The sequence below is a fragment of the Saimiri boliviensis genome, chromosome 18, assembly GCF_048565385.1.
Source record: "Saimiri boliviensis isolate mSaiBol1 chromosome 18, mSaiBol1.pri, whole genome shotgun sequence".
Lineage (NCBI taxonomy): Eukaryota > Metazoa > Chordata > Mammalia > Primates > Cebidae > Saimiri > Saimiri boliviensis.
The window spans coordinates 38072998-38089559 of record NC_133466.1 but is presented as its reverse complement, the minus strand read 5'-3'; positions in this window follow the sequence as shown (position 1 = coordinate 38089559).

Sequence of the window (16562 nt, the reverse complement as noted above, 5' to 3'; positions counted from 1 at the left end):
TTGAAGGATGGGATTCTTTGGATCAAGGTCATGGGCAACAACATGAGAAAAATTGTTTTGCAGATGTTTGTTCTGTGCAGGCATGTGGAAAATAAGCAGATGACTTCAATTTGCAATGTCATTACTCACCCCATTCCTGACATTGTCCTAGCACACACATACCATGAACAGCACAAGAGCTATATTCCCACATGCCTGATATTTGAACTGCAATATGTCAAAATAGATTTGGAGAAGAAGGTGTTGGTTGATAGATGGCATGTATCCATTTTAAGTCAAAATGAGTAGGTATTCACCTCAGTTTCCCTAGGGTAAATGAACCTCCCTGGCTTCTTCTTTTGTTTTTAAAAAAACATTAACCAAACTGTTCAAGATAAAAGCTGATATCATTTTTTTAATGAGGCATGGTCAATTGTATTGATCACGTCCATCACATGACAATAAAAAGTCATGATAATTTTCACTACATTATGAAAGTAAATTTATTTTTAATTGACAAATACCAATTGTCTATGTTTATGGGGTACAACATGATGTTTTGATCCATGTATACATTGTAGTAAGAGTCAAGCTAATTAATATATCCATCATCTCACCAACTTATTTATTGTGGTTAACATATTAAACATCTATACTTGGAGGTTTCTAAAAAAAATGGAATTATCATGCAGGTCTAATAATTCCACTTCTGGGTATATATCCAAAGAAGATATCAGTGTGTCAAAGAGATAACTACACTACCATGTTCATTTGCTCATTATTAACAATAGCCCAGGTATGAAAGCAGTCTAAGTGTCCGTCACTGTCAGAATGGGTAAAGAAAACATTATACATACACACAATAGAATGTTTACCAGATTTTGAGAAAAATTTGTTTACACATGAAAAAGTAAGGTACTACAAACTTGGAGGTATTCTCCACGAAAAATATAACAGAGGATTTTTGACTGGCAATATCAAATTTTCTTTTATGTAACTCTGGTTATAGATTACATAATGTAAGCCATTCTTTGGCTATATACTTTTCTCTCTGAGTAATACAAAATATTTGTGAACTTCAGAGTTGTCTTCACTTCTCAGCTCAGTGCCAGGGATATCTGGATGCCTTCATGCTAATCTGCATCATTTTTTTATTAATGGAAATTAAAAGTTTGCCATGATGTCAAACACAAGGACAGTGAAAATGTTTTTTTTTTTCTTTTTTAATGGGGGGAGTACTTTCTGTGATATGTTTATAGAGTATAACAAAATTATTTTAATAAATTTTATTGATATAATTTTTACAGTAAAATCCACCAACTTTGAAGATACAGCTTTAAGAATTTTAGCAAATATAGATACCCATATAACAACTGCAGTTGGTTTTAACACAAAAATCTATGCATATATAAGAATGAGAATATATATTCTTATCTGGTAAGGTTGAAAAGTATCAGATAAAAGATGAAGGACCTTTTCATCTAGAACTCATGGATCTAAGGGAAGCATTCATGGAGAAAATCAAGGCTGTCAGAAGAGGCCCTGAAATTATATGCAAAAGTATTATGGGAATGTACCTGTGCATTTTTCAGACAAAAGTATTAATAACCTCTAACAGAATATCATTAATTCCTCTGATCCTGTAAAATTTTAAACTCACTGAAATGATTGGGTTTGTGTCCAAACCCAAATCTGATGTCAAATTGTAATCCCCAGTGTTGGAGTAGGAGCCTGGTGGGAGGTGGTTGATCATGGGAGCAGAGTTTCCTTTTACTGTTAGGATAGTGAGTGAGTTCTCATGAGATCACGTTTTTTAAAAATGTGTTTCAACTTCCCCTGCTCTCTCTCACTTTCTGGCCCCCTAAGATGTGTCCATTTTCCCTTAACCTTCCACCATGATGGTTAAGTGTCCTGTGGCCTCCCAGCCATGTTTTCTATATAGCCTGTGGAACTATGAGTCAATTAAACTTCTTTTTCTTTATAAATTATGCAGTCTCAGGTAGTTCTTTATAGCAATGTGAGAATGAACTGATACACTCACTAAAATTAACTTAAAATCATGATGAAAATAAACACATTTCTAAATCTTTAAATTTCTCTTTCCTGCTCTGGGTTATGACAATATCTCTTTCCCTTGAATTTATTCTCAATTTAACTCCTAAATAATTCTCAATATTACTAAAATTTACTCCTAAATACATATTAACTGTATTAGACTGTTCTCACACTGCTATAAAGACACTACCTGAAACTAGTAATTTATAAAGAAAAGAGGTTTAATTGACTTACAATTCTGCATGACTTACAAATCTGCATGGCCTCAGGAAGCTTACAATCACGACCAAAGGAGAAGAGGCATATCTGACATTTTGGCAGCTGAGAGGGAGCGAGCAAGAGCAGGGAAATATGCTTTATAAAACCATCAGATCTCATGAGAACTCACTCAGGATCATGAGAAGAGCATGGGGGTAAGCACCCCCATGATCTGAACACTTCCCACTTGACCCTCCCTCAACATGTAGGCATTATGGGGATTACAATTCAAGATGAGATTTATCTTGGGACACGCAGTCAAATGTTAAGTTTTTAATGTACACAAAGCACATGGCTTTAAATTCTAGAGATAAAAAAATAGAAAATAGCCTCCTTTAAAACAAAACAAAAGGCAAACCTCACAGCCTAGTAAACCTTATAACATACCTACTATTGTACTTTGTCAAATGTATTAATGGAATAATCATGCACGGTGCAATCATAACAAGATTGGGATCTAATTGAGATCAAGAGTTAAAACAGACATTGATGATTGTTTGTTTTACAAATGGTTATTACAACATTTTGGAAATTTGTTTAGATTTAAGGACAAGGATATATATTCATATCTCTCCAAAGAGCTCCCCACATCTCGACCACTACATTGAATAATGATTACTGAATTAAAATAAGTGTAGATTGATTTCTGACTTTTGCCATTTTTGTTAATGATGGATCAATTTAGTTACATTATGAAGTAAGTATATTTTGATCATATGACCCGTATTACTTCAGAGGGAAATGAGATCTTTGCCTAGTAATGCTTGTAAAGTAATCTACAAACTTTCTATAAATGGATAGAAAGAATAAGGAACACAGACTTAAGAAGAATGACCGTACACACAATAAATATTTTCTTGTGACCTATGGTCTTTGTTTGCACTAGTTTTTAAAAGCAAATATTAAGCCACTTTTCAAGGACTTCATGTAGTTTTAACAAAAAAATTTGTAAAAAGAAGAAATTGTATACTTACAATGATATTTGCTCTGGGAAATATGAGAGGTGGGAGAAAGGGAGAAGAGGAAAAGTTGGAAAACTGCCTGTTGGGTACTGTGCTCACCACTTAGGTGACAGATTCATTCACGTTCCAAACCTCAGCATCATGCACCGTACTTTTCCCAAACCTGCACCTGTACCCCTGATTCTAAAATAAAGGTTAAACAGTCAGCCGGGCACAGTGGCTCATGCCTGTAATCCAAGCACTTTGGGAGGCCGAGGCAGGTGGATCGTGAGGTCAGGAGTTCGAGACCAGCCTGGCCAACATGGTGAACTGCCGTCTCCACTGAAAACACAAAAAATAATTAGCTGGGCATGGTGAAAGATGCCTGGATTCCCAGCTACTCAGGAAGCTGAAGCAGGAGAATAACTTGAACCCAGAAGGGAGGCGGAGGTTGCAGCGAGCCAAGATCACACCATTGCATTCCAGCCTGAGTGACAGAGCAAGACTCCATCTCTGATAAAAAATAAAATGAAATTAAATTAAAATTAAAAACATTAAAATAAATGTTAAAAATAAATAAAATTACAATAAATTATTTTTTTTAAAACGATGTGCTTCCTTTCTGATATTTCTTAGAAGTTTGGGCACTGAGTTTACAGAGATATTCGCATGTGTAATCATAGGTCTGTACAATAAGACCTTGTCTCATCCTCAGCTTTACAATAAGTTATTTTCTACTTTGGAGTCATTTAGCTCCATCAGAAGATTTGGCTGTGCTTTGTAATTTAAGTGTAATCATAATATTAATTAGAAGAAATTTAAAATTCTATTCTCAAAATATTGAAGTAAATATTGTATCACTTAGTATAATATTCAGGCTTTATAACCCAATTATATAACCACTGCCACCATTTAAAAAATATAATTATTTCCAGTTATAAATTCCAAAGAATATTATTTTCAGATACAACATTTTAGTTCTGGGTTACGAATAAGCAGAGATAATTTAGAATAGTTTTATAATAATAAGCAGAGATAATTTAGAATAGTTTTATAATAATAAGCAGAGATAATTTAGAATAGTTCTATAATAAATGAGAGATGCTTATTAATTCAGTGAAGTTTAGTTACTTCTAGAAAAGAAAACATGGGAAGTGAACGAACTCAGCTTTTTAAAAGTATTGACCTGAGTGAGCCGCAATAAGTTTAAATCAAATAGAAATTCCACGTACACAATGGTTAGATGAAAAGGTTTTCTACAGTGGGTAGAAATTGATGAAGGCAGTTGTTGGGCTTCTAAAAATAGTTTTAAATATTCATCCTGGAATATTTTGTATGTCTTGAAGACAAAATGTTTTTCTCCTTTTATGTAAAAGTAACAATGAAACATACTAATACCTCAGATTGTTTAGAAATGTGAATTATATTAAGGAAAATCAGACGTTTTGAAATTTTTTGAATCAGCAATTAGAAAAACAAAAATTACACATGGAACAGATCTATTTGTTCTCCCCGAAAAGCTGAGAACAATAAGTATAACAATGATAAAAATATTGACTTGCATGCAGTCTGGTTTCTTTTCATCTGTCAGAAATAAGCTCTCCCTCTTTGGGAAACAGCTTATTCTTGTAATTACTTTCAGGCATCCTTCTGACTCCTTTTCTAAGTCAGGAAAGGTTCTGAGACAGTCAGTCAGAGTAGTTGTTTAATTGAAGAAATGGTAGTTAGAATGATTTGTCAATTCATGTACTGCTTCATTAACATTTTCATTTTAGACTAGTTGCTGCTGCTGCTGTTGATGTTTCTAAATCCGAGAAATTTCAGACCTAACAGACAGAATGTATGAGCATATGAATAAGAAAACTGAAAAAGAGTATAAATCATGTTGACAAATGCTTAAAGTGCAGATCTTTTTTTTAAAAAAAATTGTTCCTATATCATTCCAAACATGGATCAATATGTAGCAGAATCAAAGAACATGTCACTGGATTGGTGCAAATTAAAAAATAGAAAGTCTTAGCTCTAACTCACCTTATTCTGAACCTATTGAATCAGAATTTTCACAGATGAAATCAGGCATATATATTTTTACAGAAACTTGCAGACCCTGACTCAGGATTCTGCTTAAGAAGCTTTAAGAGAGTGATGGGTGCATAATATTCATATAATTAACATATGTTGGGAATGCAAATAAGACAAACAATTTGTAATTTGCTGAATTTTTGCAAGAACTATTGGAGTACAATAGTTCTCAAATCTGGCTACATAGCAGATTCTCTTTAGATGCTTATTTGAAAGCATTGTAAAAACTGGTTATAGGAATCCGTGTGGCTAAAAAGCTCTCCACCTGGTTCTAATGTAAAGACAAGGTTGATACAAGAACAGAAAATCAAACACCGCATGTTCTTACTCATAAGTGGGTGTTGAACAGTGAGAACACATGGACACAGGGAGGGGAGCAACATACACCGGAGCCTGTTGGGAGTTGTGGGGGCCAGGGGAAGGCTAGCAGGGGGTTGGGAGATTGGGAAGGGATAACATTGGGAGAAATACCTAATGTAGATGATGGGGAGATAGATGCAGGAAACCACCATGGCATGTGTATACCTGTGTAGAAACCTGCACGTTCTGTACATGTACCCCAGAACTCAAAGTTCAAAGAAAAATATATATATATGTATATAAAAAGACAAGGTTGAAAACCACTGATGTAGACAAACAGTTCATTACATTATTGATAATTATGTGAATTTCTTGTTTTTCTTTATACTACTAGATAATTCTGTTTGTGAATTATCATATGAATTTATATCTGTAAATGTATATCTTCAAGGTAAAAGAATAATGTATGTAATATTTTGATAATGTTTCCTCAATGACAGTGCTTAATATGAGCTTATTAATTATATTAAGATAACTCTTAGGATTTTAAAAATGTTTAATATATTCCACTAATTTAATTCGTACTTGAATTTTCTGTCTCATAGTAACTAGACAGTTAGGATAATGCTAGCTGCTATTTCAGGTATATTTAAGATATATGAAGGCTCAAATACAATAGAGTTTTATTGCTTGCTTCTGTAACAGTACTGAATGGGTTTGCAAGTCAGTCAGGTGAGGTGGCTCTGTGCACTCATCTAGGAATTCAAGACTGATACTCTACTGTCTTCAACATGTAACTTCTAGATGGTGCTGGGTGTCTGGGTGTTCTAACTATCTGTAAGGGAAAAAAAATGGTTGGGGAGACTTTTTATCTCAGGCCGGAAAAGATGTACATTAACTTTATTCACATTCCATAGCAAGAATCAGTTAACATATCTAATTAAATGAAGAGTAGGATATATAATCTTTCTGTGCAACCATGAGATAACTAATATTTTCTGCCATAGTCTGAATTTGTGCTGCATCTTTCTTCCCATACATATAATACGTCCTCACCCTTCCCCGTGGGAGATAACCCAAAGCCCCATCCAGATGCTGTGTCCAACCCAGCATACACAGTCTCAGCTGAGTGTTCTCAGTACGGTCCAGATGTGCTTCCTTATGGGATAAAAGCTCTCTGCCCACTGCCCAACACATCTTAATAAACTGATGGAATGGGGGCAGAGTAAGTTCAATAAAAATTTCTATTCAAAAAAGGGAAGAATAGAGGCTACACATCAGGAACTTGTCCATACCAATGATGAATTAATATATATATGATATTGTGTTTGTATGTATACACATGTGTATGTCTATGTGTGTGTATGTACCCACACCACAGGATCTTCAGTTGCTATACTTCCTACAGCATCTCATCCAACATTATTTAACTCATGTCCAATACATGGATTTGATCCCAGAATATGATCTGATTCTAGACATGGAAACTGGGAATAGGCTATGGTGTCAGGACATGTCATAAACAATAAGAAAAGTGAATTGGTTGGCCAGGCATCATGGCTCATACTTGGAATCCCAGCACTTTGAGGAGCTGAAGTGAGCAAATTACCTAAGCCCAGGAGTTCAAGACCAGCTTGGGCAACATAGCAAGACCCTGCCTCTATAAAAACATTTTAAAAACTAGCTGAGCACAGTGGCATACACCTGTAGCCCTAGCTACTCATCAGGCTGAGGTGGGAGGATCACTAAAGCCCAGGAGGTTGAGGCTGCAATGAGCCATGATTATGCTGCTGTACTGCAGTGTGGGTGACAGAGAAAGACCCTGTCTCAGAAAAAGCGGGTAGAGGGAACTGGTAGTTGATGGGTGATGGTGGTCTAGTTTTTTTAATAGTAAAATTGCATTTTAATTACATCTGTAAAAACCAAAATTGTACATAGTAAAAATTCAATAGCCAATTTCTACCTACATTTTCATTTTTTTCTGTAAGTTACTGGAGTAAAGGTGGTATTTGGTTACAAGAGTAGGTTCTTTAGTGGTGAGTTGTGAGATGTTGGTGCACCCATCACCTGAGCAGTATCCACTGTACCACATTCGCAGTCTTCCATCCCTTGCTCCACTCCCACTCCTCCTTCCAAGTCCCCAAAGCCCACTGCATCACTCTTATGCCTGTGTAACCTTACAGCTTACCTCCCACATATCAGTGAGAATATATGATGTTTGGTTTTCCATTCCTAAGTTATGTCACTTAGAATAATAGTCTCCAATCTCATCCATCTACCTACACTTTTAATCCCTATCAATTTATCTCCAAATCTTTTGGAATGACTAGATTACATGTTTCTCTAATAGAATCCTTATTGGCTGCCAAAAAGTATGTTCTCAAATCATGTTTAGAACAAATACTCTTAAAATAATACAAAAACATGAGCCAAAAGAGTGTTCCTATTCCTAATACCATTCTAACTGATAAATAACAACTACAATAAATAAAGCTCCTTAGTTTTAATTGGCCATCACATATCTGATTCTTAGTTTTACAGAAATATTCCAAAATGTTTTAAAAATTGCGTTTTGATTCCTTACATTTATAATAAATGATGGTTTGGATATTTCATATAATTCACACAGAATTTAAAACTGAAATATGTAATCAAAAACAGATACATTTAAGTAGTGAAAAGAGTTATCCATTTTCCTTAAATTTAAAATAAGAATCAATATTCTTCTATTTAGAAAATAATTATCGGCTAAGGAAGATATAGTCTTTATTTCATGCATGTTTTTTAGTTCAATATAAACTTCAATGCCTTAATGGAAACTAGTACAAAAACATTCTGAAATTTATATTTATGATACATTAGTTACTCAATTTCATACATAAATGCTTACTTTCAGTGTTTATTTAAAAAGAGACATGTGGAGCCTCAGCATAGTGCTATATCCTAACTGATCCTGTTTACTCTGTATCTTTTATGATTTATTTCATCTAGGATTCCATCTGATTCTCTGGTCAACCATGTTTACAATATTATTTCATCTTCATGTACTGAGTAATAAAAGTTGAAGGTGGCTTGATTAGATTGAACTCTGAATAGATGGAATTCATGGTATTATATAACTTGCTTAGTAATCAACTTAAGCCATGTCTACACAGTAAAATCAATTTTAGTATCATTCTACCACTTTAGATAAGCAAATTGAGTAACTGCAGCAAACCTAAATTACTTTGGAGGGTACTATTCAGTAACATTCAATGCTGGCATAGCTGACAAAGTTCCTAGGAAGTTAGTCAAAATCTTAATACAAGTAAATTGGGAAAATTTTAGTTTTAAAACAATATAGGAAACTTCTAAATATTAAAACTCTGTTTTGCAATTTGAGCTTTCTACTTATGTATTCAGTTCTTTTCAAAACATACTAAAGGTACTAAGTACCTACTATTTTTCAAGAATTCTTCTAGATTTAAGAGGTTTAATGATGAACAAAAATGAATGGTTATTCTTTGAAGTTAGCATTTAACAGTCAACCAATGTAGTAAATAGACAGAAATATAATGTAATTGCAAATTGTGCTAAGAATTATAAAATAAACTAAAATAAACAGGCTATTACTAAAATTTAGCTGAGATCTTAAGGACAAGAATTTATCCAAGTAAAGAATGAAGTTAAGGGCATTTCAGGCAGAGAGAAGAAAGATCAAAATACTTTTATAGTAGAGAAGAGTTTGTAGATCTCAAAGAACTTAAATAAGCTGTCATCACTAACTGAAGAGGAAAAGGGTACGGAGTGAAATGGTGTAAAAATATGCAATTGTCACATCGCATTACAGTTCTGTAGCTCATGACTATAATTTGCCACCCTACCCAAAGCACAATAGGTGTTTATTACACTTTTTTCCTTCATTTTTTAAGACAGATTATGTGACTTGCATTTTTATATTTCCAGATGATTGTGACATTTGAAGGACTGCAAGGATGATAGCTAGATCACAATGGAAAGACCAATTAAGAAGCAAAAGGTTAGTATTCAGTATAACAGACAAAAATATGATGGTACAGAGTTAGATGGTGATGGAAAGATAATGGACAGACAGTTGGGTAAACTGATTATCTTGGTAATACATTGCATACTGGAAGGCAAATAGAGGCATAAAGAAACTCACAGGCATGTGAGTGAGCTTGAGTTGATGTCATTTGCTGAAATGTGAAAAATAATGGTGGGTGGTTATGAAGCAGTGATGGGCCATGTCATGCCAATTTTGTGATGCTTGTGAGAAGAAGTGTAGGATATTAGTCTGGAATTCAAAGGAGTCGTTGATATTTCTTAGCACAGAAATATAGTAAGTCCTTGCTTAATATCAGTCATTAGTTCTTGGCAATGATGACCTTAAGAAAAACAATGTATAACAAAACCATTTTTATTTTTCTGATCAAGATTCTAAAGAAATGATGACGTTAGTGGAAATTATGTTATCGAAGGACCTGCTATATGTAGTTTTGATGATGATGAGGACTCACTGTATCAATTAAAGCTATGTTATTAGTCAGGATTCTCCACAAAGACAGAATCAATAGGCTATATATCTATGCAGCTATATAGGAGATGATTTATTATGGAAATTGACTCACAAAATGACGAAAGCTGAAATTTCCTACCATACACTGTCTACAAGCTGGAGAACCAGGGAAGCCAGTATTGTGGCTCATTCCAAGGCTCAATGCCTCTGAACCAGGAAAGCTGATGATATAACTCTCAGTTTGAAGCCAAGGTCCTCAAAACTTGGTGGGGTTGTAAGGGCTGGTACATGTCCTGGAGTCCAAAGGCCAGAGAACCTGGATTTCTAAAGTCTAAGCAAAGGCGTAGAAGGATAGCCTATCTCCAGGATAGAGAGAGAATAAATTCACATTTCTTCTGCCTTTTTGTTATATCTGGGATGGCAGTTGACTGGATCCATTCCCATATTAAGGGTGGGTCCTCCCCATGCAGTCCTCTGATATACAAGCCAGTCTCCTGTGGAAATAGCCTCACAGACGAACCCGAAACAGTGCTTTTTCAGCTGTCTAGGTATCCCTTAATCCAGCCAATTTGACCCCTAAAATTAACCATCACATTATGTGAACAAGCAAAGAAAATCTGTGTACAGATTTTAGGGTGAGACAAGAAAGAGACTTAGGGTGGCAGCCTAGGAAAGCATGATGTGTGGAGGTCCTATCGAGGAGAGAACCTACGCGATGATATCTGCAAATTAGCACCAAGAGTCAGACAAAATAAATTAAAAAGCACGGTATCAGGAGAGCCAAAAATAGAATATTTCAAAATAGGGCTTCTGAAAACTATGTTCATTGTTACAAGGAAAGGTAGAACTATAAGGCTTTGCTTTTCATATTATTTAGACAATATTGATGTGCCTTATCATCTTTACAGGATGTTTCCTGAAAGGAGCATAATTCAAAATGCTGTAAAAAAATGCAAGACAAGAACATTTGTTGTCAAGGAAGACGTTAGCCTTATTTTGGCTATTTAAAAAAATTTTTTTAAGCAGTCCAATTTTTATTTTTATATTTTTGTATTCTTAAATTTCTATTTTTATTTTTGATCCAGGGGGTACATATGTAGTTTTGTCACATGGGTGTGTTGCATGATGCTGAGAGCTTCTAATGAGCCTAACACCCAGATAGTAAGCACAGTTCCCAAAAGGAAGATTTTTCAGGCCTTGCTCTCCTCTCTGCTCCCCCTTTTTTGGTGCCCCCAGTGATTACTGTTCCTATCTTCATTTCTGTGTGAACTCAGAAATATATACCACTTATAAGCAAGAACATGTAATATTTCCTTTTCTGTTTCTGTGTTATTTCACTTAGGATGACAGTCTCTAGTTGCATCTACGTGGCTGGAAAAGACATGGTTTCAGGAATGTGTAGCATTTCACAGTGCATATGTATCGCACTTTCTTTAATCAACCTTCTGTTGATAGGCACGTGGGTTGATTCCATCTTTTTGCTACTGTGATATTGTTGCAATGAACATACAAGTGCATGTGTCTTGGTAAAATGAATGATACATGAAATTGCTGGGTCAAATGATATGTCCATTTTTAATTCCTTGAGAAATCTCTAATTTGCTTTCCACAGTGGCTGAACTAATTTCCATTTCCACCAACAGAGTAAAAAGATATCCACTTTCACCACTTCAATTCAACATGGTACTAGAAGTGCTAGCCAGACAAACTGGGCAAAAGAAGTTATAAAAGGCAACGAAATAGGAAACAATGAAGTAAAATTATCTCTCTTTGCTAGCAATGGTATTCTATACCTAGAAAATCCTAAAGATTCCACCAAAGACTCATAGACCTGATAAATGACTTTAGGAAAGTCTTGGGATAGAAAAATCCACTTACAAAAATCAATCGCATTCCTGTAACACTAGCAACAGCCAAGCTGAAAACCAAATCAAGTGTGCGATCTCATTTACAATAGCCACAGAAAAATAAAATATTTAGAAATATATCTAACCAAGGAGGTCAAAGATCTCTACAAGGATAATTACAGAACATCACTGAAAGAAATCATGGATAACACAAACTGATGGAAAAGCACTCCATACTCATGTGTTGGAAAAATCAATATTATTAAAATGTCCACACTGCCTAATTTACAGATTCAACACTATCCCTATCAAATTGCCCAAGTCATTTTTTACAGAATTAGAAAAAAAACTATTCTAAAATGTATACGAAAACAAAAGAAGAGCCCCATTAGCCAAGGCAATCCTAAGCATAAAGAACAAAGCCAGAGTCATCACATTACCTACTTCAAAATATACTATAAGGTCTTAGTAAATAAAACAGCATGGTACATTTGCAAAAATCAATGCATAGACCAATGGAGCAGAATAGACTCCTAAAATAAAGTCACATACCTACAACCAACTGACCTTTCACAAACTTAACAAAAATAAGTGATTGGAAAAGGACATCCTATTCAATAAATGATGCTGGAAAACCCTGATAACCATATGGAGAAGAATGAAACTGGACCCATGATATCTCACCATACACAGATTTAGCCCAAAATGGATAAAGTCTTCTATGTAAGGCTTCAAACTATAAAAATTCTAGAAGAAAACCAAGAAAATACTCTTCTAAACATTGGACCAGAAAAATAATTTATGATGAAGACCACAATAGTAAATGCAACAAAACAAAAAAATGAAAAAATCACAAAAGTAAATGCAACGAAATAAAAAAAATAGAAAAATGAGAATTAATAACTAAAGAGTTCTGCAAAGAGAAAGGACCACTATCAACAAAGTAAGGAGACAATCTGAAGAATGAGAGAAAATATTTGCAAACTATGCATTTGACGAAGGACTAGTATGTAGAATCTCTAAAGAATTTAAACAGATAAACAGGTGGATAAAACATTAAAAAGCAGGCAAAAGACATTAACAGACACTTCTCAAAAGAAGACATACCAGCAGCCAACAAATATGGAACTATTCTTAGTATTTCACAGTTATCAGAGAGATGAAAATCAAAACCTATCTTACACCAGTCAGAATGGGTATGATTGAAAAGTTATTTTAAAGGTGAATCTAGACCATGTTCAATATCTAAGAAAATGATCTCATGGAGAAGAAGGTAAAGATTCATAAGACGATAGTGAAAAATATAGCAAGAACTTATCAGGAATATCGAAGGGCTATAATTTTTAACTTCCTTGCAAGCCAACGTGTTAGCCTGACACTGCTTTATGAATGCTGGAGAAGACATCAGACTATCAGATCAGAAAAACAAGACTTTACAACTTATGAACAGCAAGTTTAAACTTCAGATTCATATCAATTCTTCTTTCCTACCAAATTCTAGAGGGTTAAAAAAAATGGCCCGGATTGATGCAGAATCCAACAAGTTTAACTCATATGTGAGGACATTTTAGCTTAGAAAGTCTGAATCTTTTATAATAGGCAGTAAGCAAATCTGCCCAATCTTTATCACAGTGGAAGACATCTTCATTTCACTATATGGCAAAAATATCTGCCCTCTGCCTCAAAAACAGACATCATTCTATCTTTCAAGATGTTCACTATAGAAATAATCTTGGAAAGATAATAGAGAATAAATGGTGTCGGTGTCTCTATTTGCAATGTGCAGAAACGTAAGAAATCCATGGAGATTTGCCTTTTAATAGAGTTCAAAGATGACAAGTAGGCATAAGGTGGGATTAAGCTGTGCAAGAAGAGAAATTTATTCTGTTCTAAAAGGTAGGAAGAACGAGAAAATCTTCATATGGGGAGGTAAATTTATGAATTAGTCATTTGAATATATGTTCTATTTTATCAATGAAGTATGAAATGTGGGGCTTTAAAGAAAATGAAAACATATAAATTAATTACAGCAGAAAGTGGAAAGGTGACTTTAGTATGGAAATGATATTATGGAAAGATTATTATTTTGAAGGTATGAATCATGAATTCATGATGGTGCCAATTTATATGGATATATGATTTTCTTTAGAAATCAGTTGCATTTCCAAAAGGCTATTTCACAAGTTGGAGAAACAGAAGGAAAGGAGTCATTTTAAAGTATTGTATGGAAATCATTACATTGGTGAATTATAGAATCTAAATTGCATACAGTGCGAAGTTTTGAAAGAAAGTCACACATTGATTGAAAGAATTCAAAAAAAGCCAATGGATAAAGTCTTAAGTTTAAAGAACCATTTTATTCAAGTACTAGAACATGCAATCTTGAGAGAGTTTTCAGCAGGGAAGGGAATGTTTTAATCAATTATTTCAGAGATGACAGCGTTTCTGGTAATAAAAAAGCATGATTGTAGAAGTGAGTGGATTAGATGTTGTGAAGTGAGACATCATTGGAATAAGGAAGTCAAGAGGCAAAGATGGTAGATAGGTTTTCATGGTGGTTGTTGATATTACCAATAGTAGATGTGAACAGGAGCCTAGTAAAAAAGTGAAAGTTTTCACAGATTGAAGTGGGATAAACAGGATTCGGTATATGATAATAATAATGAGATGAGACAGTGATGTAGCATCATGGAACAAAGAGCTTTAAAATTAAGTTGATACTAACTTAAACTAATTTCTATTCTTGAATATTAGGGTCCCCTATTCATAATATTTTCATTGCTTTTTTTAAATGATTTTATTTTAAACAGGGATTTCTTAGTTCCAGGTATATACAAACTGGATACAAACAAGTCAAGGATAGAGTAAAAAGTCCTTGGTATACTTATTTCAAAGTGCAAAATGACTATAGTCATTCTATCAGTACTTGACTTTGTGTGAAGACTACATTCTGACTACTGTGTTTAATTGTTGTTGCTGTATTTATAGGAAGGACACTGTTAAGATTGAAAAGGTCAGACAAAATGACAGTAACAAATTCAGAAAAGAGATGTAAAGACTTGAAGTTCTAAAGCAGGGATTAACCTATAAGCAATTCAAGTAGGTTTAGACACACACACACACACACAAACACACATACACACATACACACACACAAACACAAATGCTAGTTAAAACAGTATTTAAAATAAATCGACAAGGTCAACAAAAAAATGAAATTACATGAGCTGAAGAGTGAACATCTATAAAACAAGGAAAGCAAAGGTGAACTATAAGACTAGAAGGTTTCTGTATGTTTTAAGAAATAAAATATTTGCACTACAAGCACTACTATTAAGCTACACTTACACATAGGAGAAGAAATAATTACATAATACAAAATAAGAAATTGATCATAGTGTTAACTTAGTTTACTATTCTATGCTTATGATAATTATTGTTTTGAATGCCTGAAGATGTTGCAGTTTGGGCTTTATAAATAAAGGATCTGTCTGTATTGAAGAGAGATTTGTAAAATATTGACAAATATTTTCTAATATCCTTTGAATCTGATTTAGAAAAAGAGCTGAAAGGAGGTTAAAGAAATATATCTTCAAAGTATTCATAGAATTATAATAATTTATCAAGCACTTTCTATGTACCAAGCATTGCACAAGCAATTTATTATCACCTTTAATCCTCATACTATCCAGTGAGTACACTATCATCACCTATTTATAAACAAAGAAATTGAGGCATGCATAAATCAAGCTCAAAGTTACATGTTCTTACATGCTGAATTTGATAATTCGAGCTGTTTACTAAGCTTAATACCATCTCTTGAACTTTGATGGACACTGAGTATGAATACAGTTTGGCCTCATACCTGAAACATGAACCTGCTAGCCTGGAAAGAAATGATAATAAAAAATATTCTGCTAGTGTTCCTTTTTCCATCCAAACAGAAATCACCAATCAATAATATAGCATGAATTTAAGTACTGGTAAAATTACTAGGCCCAGGCCCAGAACTCAGCACAACATAGAGCCCAGGAATCACTATCAACAGACAGAAGATAGTCCTTATCTTAGAACCAATTCATGTAACCGTGAGCTCTGCAAGGATTATTCTGTGCTACCTCTAGAATTAAACACAATTCTTAACACACATGTACATATGAGTGTATATATTATCTTTAATCTTGGTAGCCATACTATAAACATAAATGTAATATACACCAAAAATCCAAACATCAGTAGGTATTTAAACCATCTATGTAAAAATACTCATGTAAGGCTGGGCACAGTGGCTGACGCCTGTAATCCCAGCACTTTGGGAGACTGAGGCGGGCTGATGACCTGAGGTCAGGAGTTAGAGATTAGCCTGGCCAACATGGTGAAACCCTTTCTCTACTAAAAATATAAAAACTAGCCAGGCGTGCTGGCAGGCACTTGTAATCCTAGCTACTCCAAAGGCTGAGGCTGGAAAAGCTCTTGAGCCTAGAAGGCAGAGGTTACAGTGAGCTGAGATTGTGCCACTCCACTCCAGCTTGGGGTGACAGAGTGAGATTCCATCTCAAAAAAAAAAAAAAAAAGAAAGAAAAA